Genomic DNA, 27503 nt, shown 5'->3' with positions numbered 1-27503 from the left:
GGGGCTTTGTTTTTGGTAAGTCCCTCAATACCCATTCTAATCTCTTCCAGGGAGAATACCACCCTCTTTCTCTGTATGTTCACCCCACTCTCCTTTATCGTGTCCTCCTCCCCCTGGTTATACAGGCCCTCAAAGTGAGCAATCCACTGTTCCGGGAGGATGTTTGTTGCGACCTCAGGGGCGTTGTTATCTTGAAAACAAGGGGAATTTATTAATCTCCAGAATTCTGTAATATCCCTATTTTCAGAGGCCTCCCTCAAGGCCGCCCATGCTTCCCCCTGCAGTGTGACTTTCCTTCTTTTTAGCTCCTTTCTATATATTGACCTGCATATTTTGACTTTTACTTGATCCCTAGGTGTACTACTTAGGGCCATTTTTAGGTCCTTAAGAGCACGTGTACAACCCCCATCAAACCATTTCGGTAAATTAGGATGAGTTTTCTTGGAGGCCTTGACCAACAATAGCCCATCCACCAAGCTAGTTATTTGTCCAAACACGTTTATTAAGCGAGCCCCTACCACAAAGAGGTCTAAACACTCGTCAATGAGTGACTTGCCTCTTTCCATCAGGGACTGGTAAAATCTAACCCCATCTAATTTTGCCCACTTGAGTCTTTTGCCCTGGGCCGTCACACTTTCAATGGCGCCCTCAACAGGCTTGTTCTTTTGCTTGACCTGATGCAAGAGCTCCATAACCAGAGGGTTATGGTCGCTAAATGGACTCCACTCGATTCCTACTTTGGTGATCCGATTTTTTAGGCCTCTAGAGACAAAAATATAATCTATGTAGGACGAGCACCCTCTCCCTTTAAAAGTAGGGGGGAGTGTGCCATACGGTCCCAGTGGGATCATATCGACTGTATGTTCGAGGTCATGAGAATGGATGGGCTTACCCAATTCAATACCACTTGGGGAGTGGCTGAAATGGGGGCCTTTTTCTATTGGGCATGTTGACCAGTTAACACTGATCGGAAACAACCACGGGCATAAGTGACAGTTCAAATCACCCATTACTAGTACCGAGGGGGCCAAAGCACCATGGGCGGGAGCGAGTTCTTGTTTCAGCTTAGCGTCTAATTCCCTCATAGTAGTAGTGTCATTTTCCGGGAGACTGGTATTATACACATTGAACAAAACAAGACCCAACCCTTTGTTCCAAACCTCAGGGCCTGGATGTTCCATGTGAACCAGTCCACATTAGACCATTTACCTTCTATACTTAGGTCAATGTATATTATCAAACCGCCCTTGGCCCTACCTGAGGAGGTTTTTTGTGCGGGCGTGAAAAAACATTTATAACCAGCTATTTGGAGATGGGTGTTATCCAATGCCCAGGTTTCTTGTAGGCAAATTATATGGAAATGGGCCATATACTGACGCCAATCCTTGTTGTCAAATTTCCCTGCAATACCTGCTATATTCCACGATATGATTTTCAGGCCCTCTTTCTCAATAGTAACGGGCCCTACCCCTGCCGTGCCTTGAGTGATATTAGCCCGCCCCCCTTTCTTCCTGGAGGATAGTTTCTGCAGATCACTGTCCTGCTGTCTTAGTTCTGGGGCTATGATTCCTGTCCCCAAGGGCGTTTGTAAACAACCCCCAGCGAGAGGGTCGGGAGCTCCTGTGGTCCTTGCTGGGGTCCTGCGCCCACTCCACCCTGATGATAACTGTCCATCTTCTTTGGTCAGGCAATGTATGGGTAAGGTTCCTTCTATCGAATCTAACCGATCAGGTTTTGTCTGATCCGTGTAAGCCTGCGCTAGAGGGGAATGTGAAATGGGTAGTCAGTCAGTCTCCTCTAGTGACCTTAGTGGGGTGAACCTATTTGCCCAACATGGGTGTCCTCCTTCCCAAATCCCTGTCGCTTGTCGTGAACAATTTGGGATCCTATTTAAACTAGGATTTCGTCCCTCCGCACATCTCCATATAGTGTGCTGTCCCTCTTTTGGTGCCTGCTGCCTCAAATAGAAATAACTAAGTGACAATGGCCTTATGCCCGTCGTGCATCCAGGTGGTCCCTGACTTAAAATATGCTCAACCACCCTCCTGTCCCTAAAATTAGCAATAATGCAGTTTCCTTCGATGTTTTTAGGTCGAGTCCCTATCCAATTCACTCGTCTAACCAGGAGAATTTCCCCATCCTGGTTATTAGATATTGGTCTGTTTTGGTTCAGCCAATAAATGAGTTTGTTTTTTAGCTCCTGGTGTGATTCTTTCTGGACCTCTTTTAATTCTGGGACCCCGGCAAAAACAACAACCAACGGGCACGCCTCAGGGGGAAGATTTATGGTAGGGAATCTCTTGTGTGTTAAAGTAGACCTGTCTTCGTGGTTTGCTGCATTTGGTATGGGGTCAGCAGGGGGTTGGGACTGTTTGTCCAACTTTTGTTTACCTTGGCCATTGTTAGGGTACGGTCCGCTCTCACTAGGGTTGTGATTACTGAGCGCTTGACTTTGGGGAGCCGGGGCATCATGAATCTGTGCAGATGTTATTTGTACGTTCCTTATATCGCTGATGTTATTCGCCCTTTGAATTACTGGATTAGTCTCTAGGGTGCTAGTGGGATTGCTTAGAACCCCTAGGGCCTCATGTAGGTAGCCAAATACCGGTCGGTAACGGCCGATTTTCGGTAAATATGCCGTTACCGACCGGTATTCAGACAAGTGAGATGTAGGAGTCCCAAAACCAATTTTCTGTAAATATGAGGCGGTAAATACCGATTCATATTTACCGAATTCCAAAATACCGATTCAGAGTTACCGAATACATAATTAACGAATCGGTAAATATGAAGTGGTAAATATGAAGTGGTAATAATGAAAATGACATGTAGGAGCACTCGGTAATTAAGAAATCCAAGAAAATCGGTAAATTAGAGTCGGTAATTAACACGGATTGAAAGCAGGTGGTAACCATCAACAATGCATATGAGCAATCCCAAAATGCTACAGCGTGGACAACATGGCCGCTATGTACGTCATTGCAAGGCGCCTACGTCTACAGGCAGCAGGACTGAGGGTGTGGCGACGGGAGGAACAAATCTACAGACAGCGCATCACACTATTCCAGCTGACTGATGCAGAGATACATGAGAGGTACAGGCTAGACCCCGAAACCATCATGGACTTAATCAGGGACCTACAGCCACTCCTGGACCATCCAATAAGAAGGGCGCACGCCATACCCCCACATGTGCAGGTGCTCTGCAGCCTACATCTGCTGGCCTCCGGCAGTTATCAGGTGGTGATAGCTGCGGTGGGTGGGGTATCCCAGAGTTGCCTGTCACGTTTCTTCAGGAAGTTCCTGGATGCCATGATGCAGAGAATGCACCACTACATAAGCTTCCCAAACACACAGGCTGCACTGCAGAAAACATAAACAGACTTTTATCACATGGCACAGTTCCCCCATGTCATCGGCTGTATTGATGGTACACACATCCCAATCTGTCCACCAGCTGATACAGAGCACATCTACAGGAACAGGAAGTCCACCCACTCCATCAATGTGCAGGTGATCTGTGATGCAGGGAACATCATCACAGATATTGTTGCAAAGTTTCCTGGGAGCACCCACGACTCTTACATCTTCCAGAATAGTGGGATCTACACACGACTGAGTGCCGGAGAATTCGGAGAGGGATACCTGCTAGGTAAGTAACAGTGACGCCCCTTGAAACCTGCAAATCATAGTGCATAGAGGCATGTTACTGATGGTTCCCTTTTACTCATCCAGGCGACAGTGCATATGCATGCCGGTCATTCATCCTCACTCCCTACCTACACCCAGCAACCCAGAGTGAGAGACGATACAACGTGGCACACAAAACAACACGCAATGTGGTGGAGCGCACGTTTGGACTACTGAAGAGCAGGTTCCGCTGCCTGCACAAGAGCGGAGGCGCACGCCAGTACAAACCCATCACCTGCTGCAAGATTATTGCCACTTGTGCAATGCTGCACAACCTTGCCACGAAAAAAGGTACAGATGTGGAACTGACATATTTTGAGGACAACGAGGATGAGTCAGGCCAGCCAGAGGGCAACGCAGCTAGAGTGCCAACTGCAATCGATGGGAGAGAGAGACGGGCAGATATCACATGCAACTATTTCTGAGTAAGTAAGGGGACACAGCGAGTTGTGAGAAGTCCTGACGTAGTTTTAATGTGGCACCACGCCATGAACACATGAACAGGCCAATCTGGCAATATACCATCTATACAAGGAGTATGTCCAGGGTTACGTCACCCAATGGGAAGTGGCTAAGCAGGGCTACATCAATGTTTGCGCATACGCGCTGCAGTGGTGGATTGCACGGCCTGTGCATCCTCACTAGAGCCAACCCCAAGCCGCCTGCTGCTCCTGCGTGCTTCTGGGACGGGGGGTGTGATGCTGCTGCTGGTGTCGATGCTCTCCGCAGCATCCCCTGCAGCAGTTGTCGACGCCTGACTAGTCAATAGCACCCCTAGTGCACTTATCACCTGCACCATCCCCCGAGACAGGTCGCTGCAGCACTGTGTTAGGCCCTCCTGCATCGTCACAGAGCGCCGGCACAGTAGAGAAGTCGCAGTTGCCAGACGGTTGAGTGCCCTGCTGGTAGTGTCCCTTCTCTGGCGTTCCCGGCGCCGTGCTTCGATGTCAGCATCTAATTTGCTGCACAACTGCTGGATTGACTGGGACATGTCCCGAATGCCCGCAGCCATGCCGCTAATGTTGGTGTCCATGTTGACTAATGTTGTCTTCATCACCCGCATGTGCCTCTGGACTGACATGACTGCCTTTGATTGCAGGCGCTGTTGCTTCAACATTTGGCCCTCGAGCCCCAAGAAGACACCATGGCCGTCAGTGGGTGCTGGTGGACTCTGGACACGCGACCTGCGGCGCCCTCTTGCTTCCGTCTGTGCTGCCTGTGAGGTGTGGGGCACAGTGGCATGGCTCCCTTCCTGGGGCCCGGTGCGGTCTTCTGGGCCCATGCTGTCGTCTGACGAGGTGTCTAAGGCTCGTAGCCTGGCTGCTGGACGCCTCCTCATTCTCACACCTGCAAGCGGAGATGTGGCCGGTGATTCGAACATGAGTGGCGATGCTGGCTCTGGTGGTGGTGATGCTGGCTCTCGGTGAGGTGATGCTGGCTCTGTGTGCGGCGAGGCTGGCTGTGTTGGTGGTGCGGCTGCCAGTGGGCCTGCTCCCTGGTCTGAACTGGTGCTGGCTAGAGGTGATTTATGTGGCCGGTGTGCCGTCTCTCCTGCAGCATGCCCTGTCCTGCATGATGTCACATCTGTGGACAGAAATACAACATTGGCTCAGTGTCCCCGAAGGGCTGCATTGCAAGCGTCACAATAAATCATTTCACATTCCAATATGTCCCCTGTCTCCTTGTGCCTCGAGTGCGTGACATGCCTTGTTGCCCTGTAACATTTACGTCATGGTTAGTGTTGCCCTGACTACATCTCCCGGAATGCATTGCCTGTCTGCACTGACACGTGTGGACTGCAGTGTGATTCTCGTTTCACAATGGGGGATGTGGGATAGGGGTAGGGGGGGCTACATTGCTGTGCTTTCGTCTTACCTTGGTGTGTTGCGGCTCTGGCAGAGCTGTCGGCGTCCCCAAGACCCACGACGCTCTCTTGCTCGATTGTGGCCGCCACCAGCTCCTCCAGTTCGGTGAGGGCAGGTGCCCTGTTGGTTCCACCTCCGGTCTGGCTGGCCTCCTTCTGGATGTCGCCCATCTTCCTCTTGGTTACAATCCGGAGGTCATACCAGCGCTTTTTGAGGACCTCAATGTCCCTGTGGGTCACTCCCACAGCATTGACCTGCGCCTGGATGGCCAGCCATATGTTGCGCTTTTCAGCCTCAGGCACTTGCAGGGATTGCCTTCCAAACAGCTTCTGGTGCTGCTTCACCACCTCCTCCACCAGCACCTGGAGTTCCTTGGGGCTAAATTTCAGCTTCCTCCTCCTTTCCCCTCCGTCTTTCTGTGTTCTCTGGCTGGACATGCTGTTCGTTTACCCGCTCGCACATGCAACGGCTCCCTGCCTCTCCTCTGCACTCCAAGCTTCTCCAGGGTCGGCTAATTATGTACACCTGCCTGGGTGTGGCCACTTCGGCTAATTATGTACACCTGCCTGGGTGTGGGCACTTCCTGGTTGGGTGGGCTGTCGTTGCACTGGATTAGCTGTTTCGTCAAGTCATGTGATTTGATTTACCGAATCCGTACATACCGATTCGGTATTTTCCGATTCGGTAAATACCACCTCGGTATTTACCGATTCGGTAAATAACACCTCGGTATTTACCGATTCGGTGAATTCCGATTCGTGATTACCGAATGTTACCGAATCGGTAACAGTTACCGAATTTTTACCTACATATAACTTACCGATTCTAATTTACCGATTCGGTACGGCTCGGTATTTAAGAACCGGTAAAATTTATTTACCTACATGAGGCCCCTAGTGAGCTACCTTTTGTCTCCCTGTTCTTTAATTCACTTAAAATTTTGTCCAGCCTACTTGTCACCGGCTTCAGCTGGTTTGTAATCAGTATTTCTATCTGGGCCTGTAGGTCTAACATGATCTTAGTTAACCAGATTGGAGGATCTGCTTGAGAAGATGTCTGTGTAGCTCGCTCGATCCCACTATTATTTCTACTCGGTGGGTTAGGGTAGGTGGTTAAGCTGTTTGTATTCTTACGCTTTTTTTGAGCGCATTTCTTCTTTTTGTGTAGAGTGGCACATTTGGTGGGGCCTAGATCCTCCTTGTTCCTAGTGATAATGGGTTGGGCACATGAGATATCCCTCTCACTGGTTTCTGAGGGACTAGGGGGTGAGATTAACGCAACCTCCTGCTCCTGAATGGTTAAGAGAGGGTCAGGATCTGGGGTTAAGGACAGGCGCCTCTCTGTGCGCTCGATGTCGTTCGACACAGCCCCTAGCGCTCTTTTGAGCATGCGATCAATGGCAGTAGGCTGCATGATGACAGGGAATACAGAGCTAATGTCGTCTTTGTGTGCCAGAGGAGCCTCGGAGGTACTACGCTTAGCTCTTGTCGAGCGTGTCACTGTTTTGCCTGTCATACTTCCCTCTACTGCTAATCAATACCTGTGCAAATATCTTGGGTAGTTTTATTCACCCCCCCCTGCCACACATTCACTACGCCCCACGCAAGATAGAAACGTATTAGACCCCTCCACCCCTTATCACGGCTTTCACATAAAACAAACCCGGCATAAGTATCTTATCAGATGGTGGAGTCTCAGATGATTGGAGTGATGTCTATCCTCTATAACCCCTGAGTCACAACCAGCATTACTCACATATAGGTGTCCTGAGAGTGCTAGCAAGAGGGGTGGCCCGGCCCGGCCCGGCCTCTTATGGCCCCTGACAGCCACAGACGGCCCGCCCTCTGCCCGGGCTCAGCCCAGCGCCGCCCGCGCGCGTCCCGCGACGCGGAGGGAGCCTCTGTTTATGAAGCGCCTCTGGGCGCGCTGCTGGCCGGAAGGAAGGAGGGATTCAGGAGCAAAGGATGACGGGAGCTGTAGTCCCCCCCAACTGTGGCCATCGATGGAGAGTGGCGGCGGGGGAGACACACAGTGTCAGCGTCCCGTGTGCGATCCGGTGATCTGCGCCTGGTAAGTCCGCTGCCTGTGTCCAAAAGAAGTGCCCCCCGCTCCACCGAGGGAGCCTCTGTTTATGAAGCGCCTCCGGGCGCGCTGCTGGCCGGAAGGAAGGCGGGATTCAGGAGCAAAGGATGACGGGAGCTGTAGTCCCCCCCAACTGCGGCCAGCGATGGAGAGTGGCGGCGGGGGAGACACACAGCGTCAGCGTCCCGTGTGCGGTCCGGTGATCTGCGCCTGGTAAGTCCGCTGCCTGTGTCCAAAAGAAGTGCCCCCCGCTCCACCGAGGGAGCCTCTGTTTATGAAGCGCCTCCGGGCGCGCTGCTGGCCGGAAGGAAGGCGGGATTCAGGAGCAAAGGATGACGGGAGCTGTAGTCCCCCCCCAACTGCGGCCAGCGATGGAGAGTGGCGGCGGGGGAGACACACAGCGTCAGCGTCCCGTGTGCAGTCCGGTGATCTACGCCTGGTAAGTCCGCTGCCTGTGTCCAAAAGAAGTGCCCCCCGCTCCACCGAGGGAGCCTCTGTTTATGAAGCGCCTCCAGGCGCGCTGCTGGCCGGAAGGAAGGCGGGATTCAGGAGCAAAGGATGACGGGAGCTGTAGTCCCCCCCAACTGCGGCCAGCGATGGAGAGTGGCGGCGGGGGAGACACACAGCGTCAGCGTCCCGTGTGCGGTCCGGTGATCTGCGCCTGGTAAGTCCGCTGCCTGTGTCCAAAAGAAGAGTGCATAGTCAAAAACCTTGTGTGTGCAGTACGGTTTAACTGCCCTTCACCAAGCTGGCGGCGTTGTGTGGAAATATATTGCGTCCCAGCTAATTAAGGCGAGTGTGTGACCCCGAGAGTGAGAGATCCAATCCTGGTGGGCGGGGCTAAAAGGAGACAAGGCGACAACAAAGAAGGACTAAGAAGCCTCCTTTTCAATGGTGAGCCTGCGTTTTGCATGCGGGATGACACCAGCAAATGAGAAAGATGGGGGGGGCTTCAACTCTGCCCCCGAGAGCTTCGGAATCTGAATTGATTCCAAGAAGCTCTGGATGCCGAGAGCAGCGCATGCACTGCTTTCGACACGAGAACTAAAAACACGGGCCCCTGCATGCCTGGACCAGCACATCGAGAGGAGCCTGACGTGTAGAATGGCGCGGCCGAGCACTGTGGAGCCTTAGCGGGCGTAGAGGGAATGCCACCAGCTCCCGTCTCCAGGCCTGAACATTTAAAGTATGGACCCCAAGGGGCTCGATTGTGCCAGACGCTCCTACTGAACCCCCACTGGTATATGAGCAGTGAGCAACGTACATCTGGGGCACTCCCACAGAAGTGTGAACTACCCAATAGAACCTGGGAGCAGTGGTTAACAGTGCAGCTCCTGGTACACACCAGAATGATACCCACAGGTCACGCACTGGACCGCCCAGCAGCATAGACCAGTGGTCTTCAAACTTTAATGCCACGCCCCTCCTCAGTGAAAAAAATATAGCACGCACTCTGCAACATTTTTCACAGTTCTTCTATTAAACAGGCAATGTTTAAATATGGCAAGACTTATTTCAACATTGCAGTTAAGATCTGTTACCGTTTTAAAAAGGCAACCAAATACATGATTGCCAAACATACTATTCTAGTCAGGTAGGCCTTACTAACGTGTAAACGTATCCATAGTGTGATTATTAGAAATGGGGTGGGGGTTTTTGTTGTAATCTCCGCTTTTGTTACATTCCTTCTCCCCCCGAATCCTCCCAGTTGGTTCCACCCATGTCAATGTTCGCCAACATTCCACAGTGCCCTCCAGCTGACTGGAACCTGTGGTGGTGTGAAGAAGATTCTCTTACCTTACGCAGCATTCGTCTATTTTTGTAACACTGGCGACGATTTACCGTGTGGGGACGGTTCACCACCACCCCCAACATTATTTTTCCAGAATCAGCTGATTGATTTATACAAGATTATGTGAGTACCCATCTGAGAGTTACCTCAGGTCTCCTGCTTCTGCTCATTTGCGGCTGATCGTCACCCTCTGCTGTGGCTGCTTGATCATCTTCTGCTTTTCTTTCACCACTGCGTGGGATTTAGCAGTCACTCCTGCTCCCGCTGGGCTGTGGGGTTCTTCCTCACGCATTACTGAGCTGAAAAGGTTCTCTGCACGCATTTGACGATTTTCTCAGCTTTTGCCCGTTTTGCGCTGCTGCCCTGGGCTTGAGCAAGCCGGTCACCGTATTCTATGTCAGGACTGGAGGCGAGGATTATGCCTTCTTTCTCCACTTTATTCATACAGCAGCACAGAAAGAACAACAAAGACTACATTTCTCATGAACCATAGGGAAAAAAGTAGTCAACAACATTGTGTCAACAACCAATCAAAAGAGAGAAAAATGTCCAATCAGAGTCTCTCCAGTTACTGATAGTCCCTTGTTAGTGTCCAGATCTCCTCTTTCTTCGCTGCTGCGCAGCCAGTTAAGTCCCCTCAGGGTTTCTACTGTTTGGGGGGGCTTTGTTATGTGCTTTTATGACTGCTTTGTGTCTTTTGATGCTATATTCCGCCCTATCAGGGCTTATTGCTTGAATCTATTGTCTTGTGACAAGGTTTGTGATGTTTTTATTGAATTATAGCGGAGCCTACCGTTAGTCTGACGCGTCGCTGTGGTAATTTTCTTCGATTGCGTTGCTGGTATAGCGTTTGCTTTCCTTTCTTTTTTCCCCCGTTTGAGAATTTGAGGGTTTTTGTCGGTAAAAATTTGGGTTTTCCTCACCGCAGGACCGAGAGTCGTCTCTCGCTCCTACGCGGTGGTGCTGGCGCGCTCTGGTCCTCCCGCCGCCTGGGGGCGCGAGTGGCGGTGTTTGAACGCGACGCGTCTCTGGTTTTGATCAGTTTCCAGAGACGCGCGCGCGTTCGACTGCCACCGGAGCCTGGACTGAGAGAGACACAGAGTTCTTCGGTCTGTACCGGCCCGCGAGCTTGTTTCTTCGCTCACGGGCCTAATGTGCATACCTGACGCTTGTATCCCGGTTCTATAAAGGGGATTCGAGTCTTGTATTTGCACGAGTGTGCTGACGCCTCCCTGGAGGTTGTATTCTTGCCGTTCGGCTTGCTTTGGGGGACATTATCCAGCCCAGTTATCTGCATACATTTAAATTGGTGTCTGCCAGCCTCTTTGTGTCCCCTCAGGGCTAGTCACCCTGCACAAAATTGTGGTTTTGCCACGTGTAAAAATCTCAAACTGACACCCAGTTGTAACAACTTACTTGCGAGTGCAGCGCAAAAGTCTTCTTGCCCTTCCACCTGTAATGGATTTTTACGGGGATTATCAGGATGAAGAGGAGGATCCTCTGGCGGATATGCCATGGGGCGATGCTTTCTATGAAGCAGTGGATACCTCTATTTATAGGGCAGTGGACCAGGCCATTTCTCCTTTGGAGGACAGGCTGACACAAAAAATAGAGCAGGCATTTTTATGCCTTGAACGCAAAAATTCCCTATCATCCAATGTCCAGGACCTTTCGGATCCTCCCCCTCCTAAACGCTCCTGTGCCCCGGGGGTGGATGTGGACGCTTTTGAGCGGCTCAAACAGGCCTTTATTGATAGCCATCCTATGGGGGGTACTGGCGACTCGCTAGCTCTTAACCTCTCCCCCTCCCCTGCACTTCCAGGTCCTTCAGGGGATCCGGATGCCAGCCCGTCTAGGCCTTGGCTTCCGACCCGACCCTCACAGGCCCCTTTGGCGCCTTCTGACTTACAGCCACCTCCTACACCTTCTGACATGTTGGACCCTAATGACATTGTCCATCCTCGCTCCACAGACTGGGTTCCAGCGGACAAGGTGGCGACTTACGTCGCAGAGCATATTCGGCGCCCGCTCGAAAAGGAGGCCCGCAACTGTCTCCGAGCGGAGTGTCCTCGCCCTTCTCTGGAGGGCAAAGTTGCCCTGACCCCGGATATTGACCCGAGAATGCTAACGTTCCTGCAGAAATTTATTAGAGACCCCAAAAAGGGCATCGATAGGTCGTGGCGGGCGTGCCAAGATAAGCTCTTGGACGCCCTGGGGCCCGCCACAAAAATTCTTGATATGGCGGAAGAAGCGAAGGCTTCAGGTTCGATGATTTCTCCCGAAACTCTTTCAGGCTGGGCTCAGCGGGTAGTGGTCTTCCTAGGCAACGCCAACTGTGCCCTCTCCACCGAGCGGCGGAGATCCCTTCTAATCAAAATTGACCCAAAACTGGGTGACCTGGCGGATTCCGAAGCAGGGGCGATTGCCCAAGGGGGCTTTTTTGGTGAGCCCTTCATCAAGGAACTGGGCAAGTTTGTAAACAACTTTACGTCATTGGACAGGGCGCAGTCCACCATTAAAAAAGTGTTCCCACGGGTTTTTCGAGGGGCCGGTCGAGGAAGGGGCCGCTCGACCGGTCGACAAAATCATCAAGTCAATCAGAGAGGCTCCGGTCAATATCAAGACCGATCGAAATTTGGAAATTTCTACCCCACAAGAGGACGCCGTGGCAAAGGCAGAGGTCACAGGGGAGGAGCGTCTAACGCAAACTCTGGTGAGTGTTACCCTTTCTTCCCCACAAAGCATAGGGGGACGCCTGGCAAGCTGTTACGGGGCATGGTCATCCCTCACTCGCGATGCATGGGTTCTTCAGACGATAAGGGGGTTTCACATAGAATATTGCGGGAATCCTGTTCAAAAGACTCCCCCGCGCCCTATGCAATTTTCAATTCACGACGCACTCCTGGTGGACAAGGAGGTCGATTCCTTGCTTCGCAAGGGCGCTATATCTCTCGCAACACTCCACCCAAGGGGTTTCCTCAACAATCTCTTTTTAGTGGACAAGTCCGATGGCGGCAAGCGTCCGGTTATAAACCTCAGCGAGTTCAACGAGTGGTTGGTTTACCGCCATTTCAAAATGGAGGGTATTCACCTCTTGCGGGATGTTCTTCGTCCTCACGACTGGATGGTACGTTTGGACTTGAAGGACGCTTATCTGGTGATTCCTATCTTTCGGCCTCACCGCCGTTTCCTTCAATTCGAGTGGCGCCACCGGATTTACGAGTTCACTTCCCTCCCTTTCGGGCTGTCTTCCGCACCCTGGTGCTTCACAAAGGTGCTCAAACCAGTGGTGGAATTCCTGAGAGTTCGTGGGGTCAGGCTGATCGTCTACTTAGACGATCTCCTCCTGATGGCTTCCTGCCCCAACCTTTTAGCCGATCAGCTCCAGATGACAGTGTCCTTGCTCCAGGGCCTTGGGTTTGTGATCAATGGAAAGAAGTCCCTTCTCCAGCCGGCTCAGTCCGTTACCTTTTTGGGGTTCGTCATCGACTCCAGGGCCTCTACTCTAAGCCTGCCGTCCAGGAAACTTGCGAAGATTCGCCACGAGTTGTGTCGCGTTTTAGCTCAACAGCGCGTCTCACTGCGCCAGCTGGCCCGGGTTGTAGGCCTTCTATCTGCCTCTATCCAGGCGATTTTCCCGGGTCCGCTCCACTACAGGGCCCTACAGCGCTGCAAGGCGTACTTCCTGCGGAAAGGGTATTCGTACTCCCACAAGATCCGTCTATCCGACGAAGCTCGGAGCGAAATCCAGTGGTGGTTAACACACATGGAGGCATGGAACGGCAGAGCAATCTTTGGTTCCGTTCCAGATTTGATCATCGAATCAGACGCCAGCAGGCTTGGTTGGGGCGCCCGCTGCGGGGATCTTTCCACGGGAGGCTTGTGGTCTCCCGACGAACAAAAATTACATATCAACTGTCTCGAGCTTCTGGCCGGCTCGTTTGCAGTCAAATGTTGGACCAGAGACTCAGTACAGTCTTGCGTACTTCTGAAAATGGACAACGTGTCGGCTGTCCGTTATATCAACCACCTCGGCGGCACCAAGTCGAAAGCCCTCTCCGATCTGGCGGCGAGCTTCTGGCAGTATTGCCTGGACAGTCGGGTATCGGTCACAGCGGAGTACCTTCCGGGCCGAGACAACGTGGAGGCCGATTATCAATCACGCCACTTCCGCGACTCCAGCCTCTGGAAGTTGGATCATTTGGTGTTTGCCTCCCTCAGCCAGCTTTGGGGTCCGTTCACGGTGGATCTATTTGCATCTCGCCTGGACCACCAGCTTCCGAGATTTTTCAGCTGGAAGCCCGACCCTCGGGCAGCAGCCACGGATGCGTTTCTCCAAGACTGGAGCGTGGATCGGGGCTATGCGTTCCCTCCGTTCGCTATGATTACCCGGACAACGGCTCAAGTCCGCAGGCAGAAGGCAGACTTAGTACTCATCACGCCTCTGTGGAGGTCGCAAGTGTGGTTTCCAGTTCTTCTGGAACTTTCCTGGGATTTTCCGATCCTACTCCCCCGGTTTCCGCATCTCCTTAAGGATCCGTACGGCCATCCTCATCCTCTAGTGTCAGCGAACTCGCTGTGGCTCATGGCGTGGAGGATTTCCGGGGTAGATGGCAAGCCCCGGGCCTTTCGCGATCAGCTGAGGAGCTCCTTTCTAAAGGCTGGGCGGATAGCACCATTAAACGATACAAATCTGCGTGGGGCAGATGGTCCCGTTGGTGTTTGCGACGGGGTTTCGATCCCGCGGTCACGGATGTGGTCCACGTTGTAAACTTTCTGGCGCATTTGGCTTCTAAGGGCTTGGCATATAGGTCCATTAACACTTTCAGGTCAGCCATTTCCTCGGGTCACGTCCCGGTTGGTGGTTCGGCGGTGGGCGAACACCCTTTGATCTGCAGGCTCCTTCGGGGCATTCGACTTTCCCTACCTCCAGAACCGCGGTATTTGGCCCTGTGGGATGTTAATCAGGTGTTAAATCTCTTCCTGTCTTGGCAACCAAATAGGTTTCTATCCCGTAAGGAGTTATCGGCGAAGCTGGCAATGCTGCTCTGCTTGATCTCTTGTCGTAAAGTGTCGGATGTGCGCGCACTCGATATCTCGGGTCGCATGTTCACTCCGGATGGGGTGACGTTTACCCTTTCTCGCCGGACGAAGTGCAATACAAGAGTTGTCTCTTACCCGGCCTTCGCGGATTCTCCGAAGCTCTGTGTGGTCAGTTGCCTCAAGGCCTACGAGGAGATGACGGAGGAGTATCGTCCTCCGGGGGAGCGTCAGCTGCTCATCGCGCTCCGGAAACCCTTTAAGGCTGTTTCCTCCCCAACCATCGCCCGTTGGGTGCGTTGGGTGATGCAAGAGACGGGTATTAGCCTCCGGCATTTTGGGGCGCATTCCGCGAGAGGGGCTATGGCCTTGAAGGCGTTTGGTCTGGGTGCCCGCTTGGAGGATATCCTCAATGCGGCGGACTGGTCCTCGGATTCCACCTTCAAGAAGTTTTACTTCAAGCCAATTCTCAATATGGCTCAACTGGTTGTGGGCAAGCTTTAAACAAGCATAATCCTCGCCTCCAGTCCTGACATAGAATGAAAATTTTCCTAGCTATCGTAACGGAAAGTTTCAATTCTATTAAGGACTCGGAGGCGAGGATTATCCCGCCCGGTGTTCTCAGAGGAAACCCCTCCCCGTATTGCAGTAAGTAAATTCTTTCCTTCATGTTTATGCCGAAGGAAGTAGTGCTTGATGATATGTTCTAACTACCTTTACATTGGTTTTCTTTACTGGTTTGCTACCTAGGGTGGTGCTTTCCCCTTGGTAATACTGCCTTGTTTGTTGCAGGTTCGGATACCCACAAACAGGACTCCTGAAGTTGAGTGCTGGGCTGTCTTTGCGCTCCGAAAGAGGAGATCTGGACACTGACAAGGGACTATCAGTAACTGGAGAGACTCTGATTGGACATTTTTCTCTCTTTTGATTGGTTGTTGACACAATGTTGTTGACTACTTTTTTCCCTATGGTTCATGGGAAATGTAGTCTTTGTTGTTCTTTCTGTGCTGCTGTATGAATAAAGTGGAGAAAGAAGGCATAATCCTCGCCTCCGAGTCCTTAATAGAATTGAAACTTTCCGTTACGATAGCTAGGAAAATTTTCATTCTTTGTGACTTTGCCGATGCGCCTCTCACTGGGGTCTAACCTTGCTGGCTCCTTGCTTCCCTGCTGGGGCCAGCGAACGTGACAGTGGATGCGTCTTGGTTACCTGCTGGTCTAGCTGCCACTTAGCCGGCGAACGTAACCTTGGTGGAGCCGCTGCGTCACACTCACTGTGGGGGTATTTTCAATCTGCAGACTCGCGCTCATATCCTGGCGCTCAGCTGGCTGTTGGGGGCGCGCCTGATTTCATCTTGCAGTGAGGTACTTTCAAGCAGCAGAACTTCAGGGGCGCCGACTCGGAAGGAAGTTTATTATTTTCTTTCTGGTGGTCGCTTCACTGCCTTCCTTCCTGTGTGGAGCTGCCTCATCGCGCATCAGTTACCTCACGCTGATTGCCACCCCTCTGGGGGTGTGGTTTCTTAGAGGGACAGGCTAACGGAGGTTCATCAATTGTTCTGCCTGTTAACTACACGCTGACGAGCACAGCTGTTGCCTGCATTCTCACAGAGTGTGAGCCTGACTCTGCTGTATACACCTCATCCTGTGGTGTTTTGCATGTCTCTTCACGCTGATGGGCACAGCTGTTGCCTGCAATCTCTCACAGCGTAGGTGCATGACCCCACTCTGCATCTTTCATTCTGTTTTTTGCCTGTCTTCCCACGCTGATGGGCACAGCTTATGCCTGCATTGTTTCACAGCGGGGGAGCCTGACTCCGCTGTAAGGTTCAAGACATGTGTTTTACTGCCTGTCTCCGTGCGCTGACGGGCACAGCAGTTCTCCTTCACGGTGTGAGAGCCTCTCTATTGGTGCTGCCTGTTACCTCATGCAGAGGGGCACAGTGTTAGCGTAGTCACAGAGTGGGAGTGTGACTCAGTTGTGAGGTGCCTACAGATTGGGGGCTGTTCGCTTGCTGATGGGCACAGTTTTCATCGTGTATGGTCACAGCCTAGGGACAGTAATCTGTTGTGAAGGCTACTGCTTTAATTTTTGCTGCCTGTTATTTCACGCTGACGGGCACAGCTTCCTACTAGCAAGCCTTATTCAAAAGTTTACTGTTATTTTCACATACATTATTGTGGGAATTGCTGTTTTTCAAAGTATATCCACTGTATCTCTTGGCAGTTGTGTACCTTTATATTATTGTCAAGTAGTGTACAAACATGACAACAGCTAATATGTCTCAACCTCCACCTTTCCTAAACAAGGTGGGGGAACCTTTATTGCCATGGAAGCAATGGTTTGGTGTCTTTGAGTCCTACCTTATTGCAATTGGGAGGGAAAAGTTTTCACCATTACGTAAACTTCATACCTTACTGCACAACTTGGGTATTGTGGGCCGTAAGGAATATGATAATATCTCTGCCTCAGTAGAAGAGGGAAGTGATAGCGATGATGATGATAATGTTTACATGGTAGCAGTTAACAAACTAGAAAAACACTTTGGAAAGAAAATAAATGTGGTATTAGAGAGGCATAAATTCTTTCAAGGACACAAGGTAAAAGTGAAAAAGTCAAAACATACATTGCTGCGTTAAAGGGTCTAGCAAACACGTGCGAGTTTGAGTCTTTGCAAGTGTCCCTCATCAGGGATCAGTTGGTTAGATGCACCAACAACCCCAAGATTCAGGAGAGACTGCTGGTAGCAAATCCTGATCTGAAAGAAGCCATTGAAATAGCCGTGGGGATCGAGCACACCACTGACTGCATGTTTGCCATGAAAGGGGAGGGGGACAAATCCACTGAGGTCAATGACATAAACAAACATGAGGTGGGAAAAGATACTAAAAATAAAACTTCAAATACGTTCCCTTCCGGTACCAAACTCAAGTGTTATAGGTTTGGGAGCCCGAGCCATCTAACCAACAATCCCTTGTGCCAAGCCCCTTCAGTCACGTGCTATAAATGCGGGAAAAGGGGACATTTGACCAGGGTTTGTAGGGAACAGCGTTCCAAATCAGTGTTATCAATTGAGCACGAATCCTCTGCTGACACCAAGTTAATTTTTCAACTTAAAGACACAGACGACTCCGCCAAATTTCCATCTTGCAATATCACCTTGGACAATAAACCAGTAACTGTTTTCGCAGACTGCTGTTCCCCATTCACCTTAGTTGACACCAAGGTATTCTCCCAAATGTTTCCCTCCTGGCAAGAACACCTACTTCCCCCTGACATCCAAACGGGGGGATACAATGGGGATCCCATACCCTTATTGGGTATGACCACCATGGAGATAGGGTTTAAAGGAAGGAATACGGTTGGCAAGATTTACATTACCCAGAAGGGATCAATCTTGTTAGGGTGGAAACACCAAAGGGAACTTGGAATTAAGTTAGATCCCAACAGTCCAGATCAGGTTCTTTTGGTGGATCCCTCAGTTGGGGGGATGGAGGTGTGCAACGATTTCCCCAAAGTATTTTCTGATGAGCTAGGTTTACTTAGGGATTACCACACTCCATTAAGTTAAAATCCAACGCAAAGCCGGTGGCACATAAGGCCAGGCCCATACCTTACTTGATGCATGTTCCCCTCCACACGGAGCTCGACAGATTATTGTCCTTGGGTGTAGTTGAACCTATCGAGTGCTCACAGTGGCTGGCCCCCATTGTTCTCAAACACCAAAGCATCCAGTAAAGACATCAGGCAATGTGTGGACCTCAGGGACCTAAATGAGAACATCTAAGTGGACAGGCACCCCATTCCACGCATTCCTGAGGTCCTTACCCTTATCAAAGGTGCGAGTTGTTTCAGCGTTCTTGACTTGTCTTCAGCCTACCACCAGATAGAGCTCCACCCTGACTCACGTCACCTCACCTCCTTTGTGACTCCTCTGGGGGCATTCCAATTCCTTGGTATACCGTTTGTGTTGGCATCTGCTGCTGCCGCCTTCCAGAGGATCTTGCAGCATGTTCTGCAAGACCTTCCCAGAACCCTCTGCTTTCAGGATGATAAACTCATCTACGGGAAGGATCTGGAGGAACATAATACCACCCTCAGAGTGGTGTTAACTAACTTGGGAAAAGCTGGTCTGGCTCTCAAAAAGGAAAAATGTTGTATTGGCATGGGATCGGTTGAGTACCTTGGGCACACAATTTCTCAAGATGGTATTAAGCCCAAACTGGACTTGGTGGAGGCTACTCGCAACACTGCGGCTCCTAAGTGCGTTCAAGATCTCAAATCCTTTTTGGGCCTATCTGAATATTATTCTACGTTTGTCAGAAATTACGCCTCCATAGTTGAACCCCTACGGAATTTGCTCAAATCCAGAACTCCCCTTGTGTGGTCTGATGACTGTCAGGATGCGTTTGTAACTGTTAAAGATAGTATCATTGCTGCCCCATCCCTGGGTAGGTTCGACCCCAGCAAACCTACCATTCTTTGCACCGATGCCAGCAATAAAGGTCTGGGTGCTAGTCTCACCCAAATTCTAGATGGTAAAGAACAGATTGTCGCATTTGCCTCCCGTGCCTCAAGGGTGCAGAATTTAACTACTCGGTGGTGGAGAAAGAGGCACTTGCTTGCTTTTGGGCGATCAAACACTTCTGGTTCTTTCCTTGGGGTATTCCATTTACAGTAAATACTGACCACAAACCTCTAATGTTTGCATTTACCACAAAAGGGGCAAATAGAACCACCCCATTTCAGTGTTAAGTATGTGCCAGGTTCCCAAAACACTGTTGCTGATTTTTTTATCCCGTTCCCCACTTGTGGTGGAAAGCAATACTGTCTCTTGTGATTGTGATGACGTCATACTGCAACTTACCTGCTTGAACAAGGAGGAATGGGACAATGGTATGCAAGCTAATGCTGAAATAGGTTCTATCAAAGAATTCATCAAAAATGGTTGGCCTGCTACTAAAAGTGACGTTCCAACAACTCTTTATAAGTACTGGGGTGTGAGACTAGAATTAAATATACAAAAAGGTATAGTTTGCCGTGGGCAGAAAGTGATCCAAACGGAGAATTTAAGAGAGAAAATCGTTGATCTGGCACACCTGGGACATTTAGGGCGCAGTCTTACCAAGAACAAAATCCGCTTGGACTACTGGTGGCCAGGCATGGATGCTATGACTGAGAACGTAGTGAAAAATTGTTTAGACTGTAGCCGCAGTGACAAAGTTCACCAAACCTGCAAGCCTCCTCTTTCTCCAGTTGAGGTTCCTGACCGGCCATGGTCCAAGTTGGCCCTTGACATAATAGGTCCCCTCAACCTAAAAACATTGAATGAACGCTTCATCTTAGTAGTAGTGGACTATCACACTCGTTGCGTGGTTTACAAATGTGTTCATCAAATCGACACAAGAGCTCTCACACAGTTCTTGGAAGGCGTTTTCTTTGAGGAGGGCATACCCTTATTACAGTCAATGGAGTGCAGTTCACTTCGGATATTATGAAAGAGTTTCTATCTCACAGGGGCATTACTCATCACAAATCAGCTTTGTATTGTCCTCGTGCCAATGGATTAGTGGAGCGGATCAACTGCATGTTCAAAGAATGCCTTCAGAGGGCAGAAGTTATGGGGACACCAGCCAGATCTGCTTTAATGGAGACTAATTGGGCTGATCGCTCCACTCTCAATAGTGTGACAGGAATTTCCCCGTTCACCTCTCTCAAAGGGAGGATTCCTAAAACAAAACTTTCTCCTCCAGTATTGATAAGGAATGATACATATGTGGTCAACCACAGTGAAATCTCCAGAAGGGTTGACGAACACCAGATCAAATACAAGGACAGATATGACCAGACCAAACACGTCAAATCCCAAATGTTCAAAAAGGGTGAATGGGTCTGTGTGGACTTGCCCAAACCACGCAGAAGAGAAGCGTCCATGTTTTCTGAGCCATGTAGAATATCCAGGGTGGGGAAAAATGTGGTCCACCTAGAAAATGGACAAAACTGGAGCATGGATAGAATCATTCCTCACAAGCAAGGAGGTGACGTCGAGAACAGTGGGAATCTAGAGAGAGAGTCGGAGGTACTCGGTCCCAGGAGATCTCTGAGAACCAGAAGCACACCGGTGTGGATTAGAGACTATTGTGTTAAGTGATGGTTTATTGCATTCGTATGCTAATGCATTAATTCTCCTCTTTCCTCGTTCACCCTTTCACTTCCTCCTGGCTCTCCTCCGCACTCATTCTATACCTCCTTTCTCTACCCTGCTTCCTCATTCAGCTCTGTTCATTTTCCGCCCTACGCAGGGAGGTGTGTTGTAATCTCCGCTTCTGGTACATTTCCCCCCCCCCCCCCTGAATCCTCCCAGTTGGTTCCACCCATGTCACTGTTCGCCAACATTCCACAGTGCCCTCCAGTTGACTGGAACCTGTGGTTGTGTGAAGAAGAATAAAGAAGATTCTCTTACCTTACGCAGCATTCGTCTATTTTTGTAACAGTTTTGAAGAAAATTTGTAGTCCCTTCTCTTTTGACACCTTCATCCAGCCATGATATAAATGACAAAATATATTAGGGATTGCCCTTATAGAGCGACTTACTGCCGCTCATTTTTTTCTACTGAAAATAAAGCATTGCTATCAGCATAATGCTATGTTTAGCCAGAACCAGGTGCCCCCCCACCGCTCATTTTTTTCTGCTCAAAATAAAGCAGTGTTATCAGCATAAAGCTACGTTCGGCCAGAACCAGGTGCACCCCTATCCCCCCTCCACCCCCTGAGCCAGGTGCCCCCACTTCCTGAGCCAGGTTGAGTGTTGGTGCAGCGGGGACACCTAGAAGGTCCAGACACCACATCCAGGATTTGCAGTAGACCCAGTGGATCAACAGAATGGAAAAGGTGGGGCATGACGGTGGAGCATCCTACTCCCCAGGTCAAGATCAGGTAAGAGGGCACTCAAGCTGGTTGATGCCATGGGTCAACTAATGAAAGTCAAACAGTGAATCAGGGACACCCGCAACATTAACTGACAAACTTTATCGACTCGCTGCAGCATTCTGCCCGCACCCTCCCCGACATCATTGATCATTACTTCAACTATGACCAAAATCATGGATACCCTGGCCCCCAAGCAACTTAGAAGAATCCCATCTAAAAGATCCAACCCCTGGTTCAATCTCAAACCTAAACCAAAAAGGCGGACACCTCAAACTTGCAGAAAGAGCATGGAGACATTCTCTCCACCATGGCCAACTTCAAACTCCTATGTCAAAAACGTAGCGCTTACAATAGACACATTAGGTATTCCAAAGCAACTTTCTTCCAAAATCAACAAGACTCTTCAAACCTAAAAAAAAAAACGTTTCAAAATTATCAAAAACCTATCAACCATCTCCTGTTTGCCTTAGCGATAAAGCCCCTGTTGGCTTGGGTGCGCCACGACCCCCTGATCAGGGGAATGGACTGGTCACAGGAACATTCCAATAGAACCGCGCACTACGCGGATGATACCCTTTAACGGTCGGATCCGTGGTTCACGGGGTCTTGTGTCCTCCAAATCCTTAGCGTCTTTGGCGAGACCTCGGGGCTATACGCCAACCCATCCAAATCTATACTCTTTCCAATTCACGGTATCAGAGAAGTCAAGCCTGGGCCTCAGATTAGCTCCCTGCCGAAACGGGCTTTAAGTATCTGTTTTTTTTAATTTTTATATCGCTGTGTCCCAGGGTCTCTAGGTTGCACAACATCGTCGACGATTTGGTCTCAACTACCCTCGTCTCTGTACGGAAGGTCTGCGATTTTTAAGATGGTGTCCTTGCCGCGCCTACTTTATCGGCTCCAAAACTTCCCCTACTCTATTCCTATGTCGTGGTTCACTCAGCTTAACGCTCTCCTGAATAGATTCCTCTGGAATGGGGCGCGATCCGGGTTACGCTTTCAACGAGTACACAATCCACGTACAGTGGAGGCATTGCAGTGGAGGATGTCCGCGCGTACTACACTTCCTCCGGCTTGCCAAACAGTCATACAGCTATGGAGATGGGCGGTTCGGTCCATGGTTTGGTGGGGCATTATAACAGGTTCCACTCCCCTTTGGCAGGGCACTTATTTGCAGCCAATTTCGGCGCTCTGTGGGTTCCGCAAATGGGACCTCATAGGAATCTCCGCGCTGGGGGATATCATGCAGGGCACCACCCTCAAATCCTTGCAAAGGCTGCAATCAGATTTTGATCTTCATAAATCACAATTTCATCGCTATCTGCAGCTTCGACATGCACTGACCCCTCTGATTCGACATTTAGAGTCTCTGCCGGAGTTCCACCCGTTAGAGGGCCGTTTGATGATGGGCGACATCGGGGACCACAAAATTAGGCACATTTACCAGACACTCAATACCTCTACTGCGATCACTATCCACAAGACTAGAGCGGCGTGGATCGCTGATCTGCCCGCCCTCACGGATGACGACTGGGCTGATGCCTTAGCTAGCCCTCGATACGCGGCGGTGTCTACCAGATACAGACTTATCCAGTTTAAATACCTCCACAGGGTGTATAACACTCGTCACAAATTATGGAAAATGGGTGCAATCCAATCCCATGTGCCTCTGCTGCTGCGCAGACAATGGTTCCTTTCTGCACACGGTGTGGAGCTGCACGGTGATTCAGCAGTTCTGGTCCAGCATGACGTCCTGCCTGGGCCGGGTCATGGCGTGGGATATTCCGCTCGACCCCAGACTGGTGCTTCTGCATAGCACGGATGATATTAGGGGGGGAACCGTTATAAGAGAAACCTTTGTTTCTTGGGCCTTAATTTAGCTTAACGGGACATAGCACAACACTTGAAGGACTCGTCTCCGCCCAGCATCGTCCACTGGAAAAATGCAATGGACAGTTGCATGTCTGCTGAAATCGTGGTATTTCAGGCAAGGGGGTGCCCACAGAAACACGGGAAGATTTGGTTTTGTTGGGCCTCATACAGAGGTATTGATTTTCCTACAATGTTTCAGTCCGCTTCTCACGACCCCATTGAACGGTTGGTTGTCAGTAACTCACCTGTCTAGTGTATTGTTGTTGATTATAAGTGGCTGAAAATTCATATTTCATGTACATGTAATGCTTAAATAAGTATGTTTGGTGCGATTTGGGGGGGTTCTTTCATCCTCGGTCTGTTGTTATGCAGACAATATGGGTTCTGTATGATGTACCTAGGGATTTTATTTCATGCATTTTCTGTCTATTGTACTTGCTGGGCGTCGCCCATCTGGTACGTTGTTAAATCAATAAAATTTGTTGTTAAAAAAAAAACACCTATCAACCTGCAAAAGTGATCCCACATCCCCAGATAACAAAACATTACCCAACAGTGAAACCGTTGCCTACTTTTTTTGCAGAGAAAATCTTGCAAATCTCTAACTATATCGAGAAATCTATTAAAGGACTCCCACATGAACCCCGCCCTCACCCATCCCCTCCTGATCATGATACATGCCCGAAAAATACCCCCTCTCACCCAAAAATAAAACCTCCTGGTCTAGATTCAAAACCCTTGATGTAAATGGCATTTTAAATCTACTGTCTTCACTCAAATTCTCTAACCACGTCAGTGCTCCCCCACCCCCTCCAAACTCTTAAAGAAGCCCATTCACCTCCTACTGCCACTATGGAATACGATAATAAATGCTTCACTCTCCCAAGGCTCCCTACGTGACTGCTTCAAAAGTGGCCAGGTTACCCCTATCTTAAAAAACCCCAACTCCGACCAATTCAACCCCAACAACTAATGCCCTATTTCAAACCTCCCTACTTTGGCCAAACCTCTAGAAAAATGTGTACATTTTCAGCATTACAATTACATAAAGCAATTCCAACTTGTTGACCTTAGCCAATCTGGCATCCGATCGGGTCACAGCACCGAACCTGCCGTGGTTCACATTGTCGACGACGCCCTACGATCACTTGACCAGAATGAATCATGCCTCCTAATGCTATTGGACCTATAAGCAGCTTTCAACACAATAAACAATGCCACCCTTCTAAACCTTCTTGAACACAGGTTGGGCCTCTCTGGCTTCGTACTGAATTGGTTCTCCTACTTTGTACATAACATGTCTCAATGTATCCTAATCAATCAATCACACTCTTTCTGACCAGTCTCCACTGTCACTCGGCATACCCCAAGGCTCTATTCTCTCCTTGACATTGTTTAACATATATGGAGCACCTCACTGAAATCCTTAAACTCTCCCACATCTCATACCACATATATGCTAACGATACCAAACTCTACATGAAAATCACCTCCCCCAACATTGATAGCCTTAACAACACCCTGACTAAAACACAACACTGGCTGACCCATAACCACCTTAAATGTAATGCCCTTAAGACTGAATTACTACTGATCGCACTACCCACCACACCACCTCCCCAACATCAAAGGCTGCCCCCCCCTTCACATGGCCCTGAATTGTACCCCACACATCATTGATTCTGCTAGATCTCTAGGTATAACCTTGGACAAAGACTCCTTCATTAAAAAACACATCAGCACCATTACTAGAGGAACTACCATCAGTTGCACATTCTAGGAAGGTATAACCTTTCCATCTTGCGGCGGACCTCACAATGGCAGTTCAATCCCTTGTGCTGCCTAAATTACACTACGGCAGTACCACCCTAGTGGTCGTTCCACAAACCTCACTTGCACCATTAAAAGCCACACTAAATGCAGCAGCAGTTAGGCTCATCACTGGATCTAAAAGAAGTGAATACATCACCCCGACTTTTATACACTGAAATGGCTACCCTTCGAAGCTAGAAAGCATTCCAAAATATGCTTGTATAACCCACAAAGCACTACATCGCAATACCCCCGGGTAGGAACCCGACCCAAATATGACCCCATCAGGTGGAAACAGATCTTCCAGAAGCACTAGCTTCTTACTTGTTAAGCCATAAAATTAAAGAAAAAGAAAACATACAACAGATCATTCTCCGGAATTTCATTAACAATATGGAAGTGTAGGAGAGTAGGATCTGCACTTATGTTGCCCCCACTTTTTTCTGATGTTTACACTGGTTTCTGGCTATAGTCTGGCTGGGTCCCTGCTAATCAGGGCCCCAGCCTCTCTGTTCTCTCTAAACAACTTGGAGTGCATATTAGATGCACTAGTGATGGGATACTGTGGTACCTTATGAGCCCCTAGTATATGGTACCGAGGGCATAGGTACTTCACAGGCCTACCAGGGGCTGAAGCATGTATTATGCCACCCCTGGGAAGCAGACTAAATCTGACACCACAGGCCTGCTACTGCAGCCTGGGTGAGGTAGTGTTAGCACTCCTCACTGAGGTATAGGTTCCTATATCTCACCTTACACACACATATAAACCTATCAGTCACCCCTAAGGCAGGCCCTATCAATCCTGAGGGCAGGGGGCTTGGTTTCCATGTGAGGGGGTGCTGGCTGGGTCTATTCCCTGTGGCTGTTTGTGGATGCGGTTAAACCATATACTCTTAAGTGCATTATAACCTAGCGGTAAATGCTAACTTTGGGATGGCCGCATCAAAACATGTAGTGTTTGGTATCAAACACCTTGGAATCATACCCCCACATCAGTAACTGGTGTGGGAGTATGATCCCACCCTTCTAGAGGGATAGACATGTACCTACTGTGGAAACACAGTAGAAATCTGAAAGAGCCTGGCATCACACAATGGATGCCACAAGCACAGACACTGGGCTGCCCTCCTGCTGCTGACTGAAACTCGCAGTGGAGAAGGCCCAACAATAGGCATCCTGTCACAGGGAGGTGTCACCACCTTCCAGACAGGATTTAGTGTATTGGGGCTGGGTGGGTGCACTCCTAGAGCGCGGAGAAGTGTGGCTCACTGGTTAGAGTAGGCAGACCTGGAAGCAGAGGTCAGCCTGGGACCAGGGTTCAATTCCCGGCTCGGCTGGGTCTTGAGTCCCTAAAAAATTGTCCATGGACTCGATAAATCTTGCTACAGTGCATACTCGATTCATGGGTTCACACTCTGCGACTCTGGGCAATAGCTTGCTTAATCTCCACAATGGCCCCTCGCGGCGGGATGCCTGGCTTTCACTTTGTGGATGCCCTGCTGGGTTATCTCACAGGGGAATACCAGGACGGGTTCCCTAAGCAAGCGCTTAGAGACCGGTTGGTGATTTGCGCTATATAAATATCTGCACATTTACATTTACATTTGAAGTCCTGCACTGGGGGAGCAGTAGGCTCCTCTGTGCATATGCTAGCTCAAACCGGTTCAGGGGCTACCAGCCCCTGCTCTGGCGCGAAACTGGACAAAGGGAAGTGGGTGTAACCACCCACTCCCCTGACCCTCCCAGAGGAGTGGCCATAGAGCTAGTCCCTCCCTTTCCTTTAGTATAAGTTAGGGAACCCTTGCCATTGCAAACTAGATATCCCTGGACGACGCTCTACAAAAAGAATCCTGGACCTTCGGCGTTCCACTACCTTTGGAAGACTGAGTTCCACTACCTTTGGAAGACTGAAGAATCTCCTTTGGAGTCAAGGAGTGACTCCCCTGCTTGGCAGGCACCAAAACTTGAAATCAACGGTCGCAAACTTTCCCGCTCCCGCCGGAGTCCGGAGTCCCTGCAGCCCCGGAAGTGGATTTCCTGACTTCGATGGCCATTGTGAGTCCCCAGCAAACCTGAGGCGAGTGGACCCCACGAGTGACTAGGAACAGCAATATCCGGGTACCATGCACTACTGTTGAGTGCAACCTCTTCACGACGTTCTACGAACTTGTGCATTTGACCATGTGTGGTCCAAGCCTCCAGCAGGATTTCCACCGAAAATCAGAGGCATTACCTCGTCCCGAGTGACCTTGGGCTCCTGTGAAGTGAATCCTCACGAGGCGTCTTCGCAATCCCTTGCCGGTTGGCTTGTGGGTCCCCTGAAGACTTTTTCATAGAACCAAAGGGCTCCCCTGGTTGCTCCAGGCCTGCCCTAACTTACCCTTGGGTGAGTCCCTCAGACCTTGCTGGGCTGCACC

At 50.0% G+C, this 27503-nt stretch overlaps 1 protein-coding gene across 3 annotated transcripts in view; it reads right to left on the bottom strand.

The window, feature by feature from the left end:
• LOC146869905 (vesicle-fusing ATPase-like) overlaps window positions 1-27503 on the bottom strand; it is a 1998451-nt gene that overhangs the window by 1415765 nt on the left and 555183 nt on the right. The gene's annotated exons all lie outside the window — the stretch shown is intronic.

The sequence above is a fragment of the Triturus cristatus genome, chromosome 1_1, assembly GCF_964204655.1.
Source record: "Triturus cristatus chromosome 1_1, aTriCri1.1, whole genome shotgun sequence".
Taxonomy (NCBI): domain Eukaryota; kingdom Metazoa; phylum Chordata; class Amphibia; order Caudata; family Salamandridae; genus Triturus; species Triturus cristatus.
The sequence above is the reverse complement of the archived record's forward strand: the minus strand, read 5'-3'. Positions and strand labels throughout refer to the sequence as shown.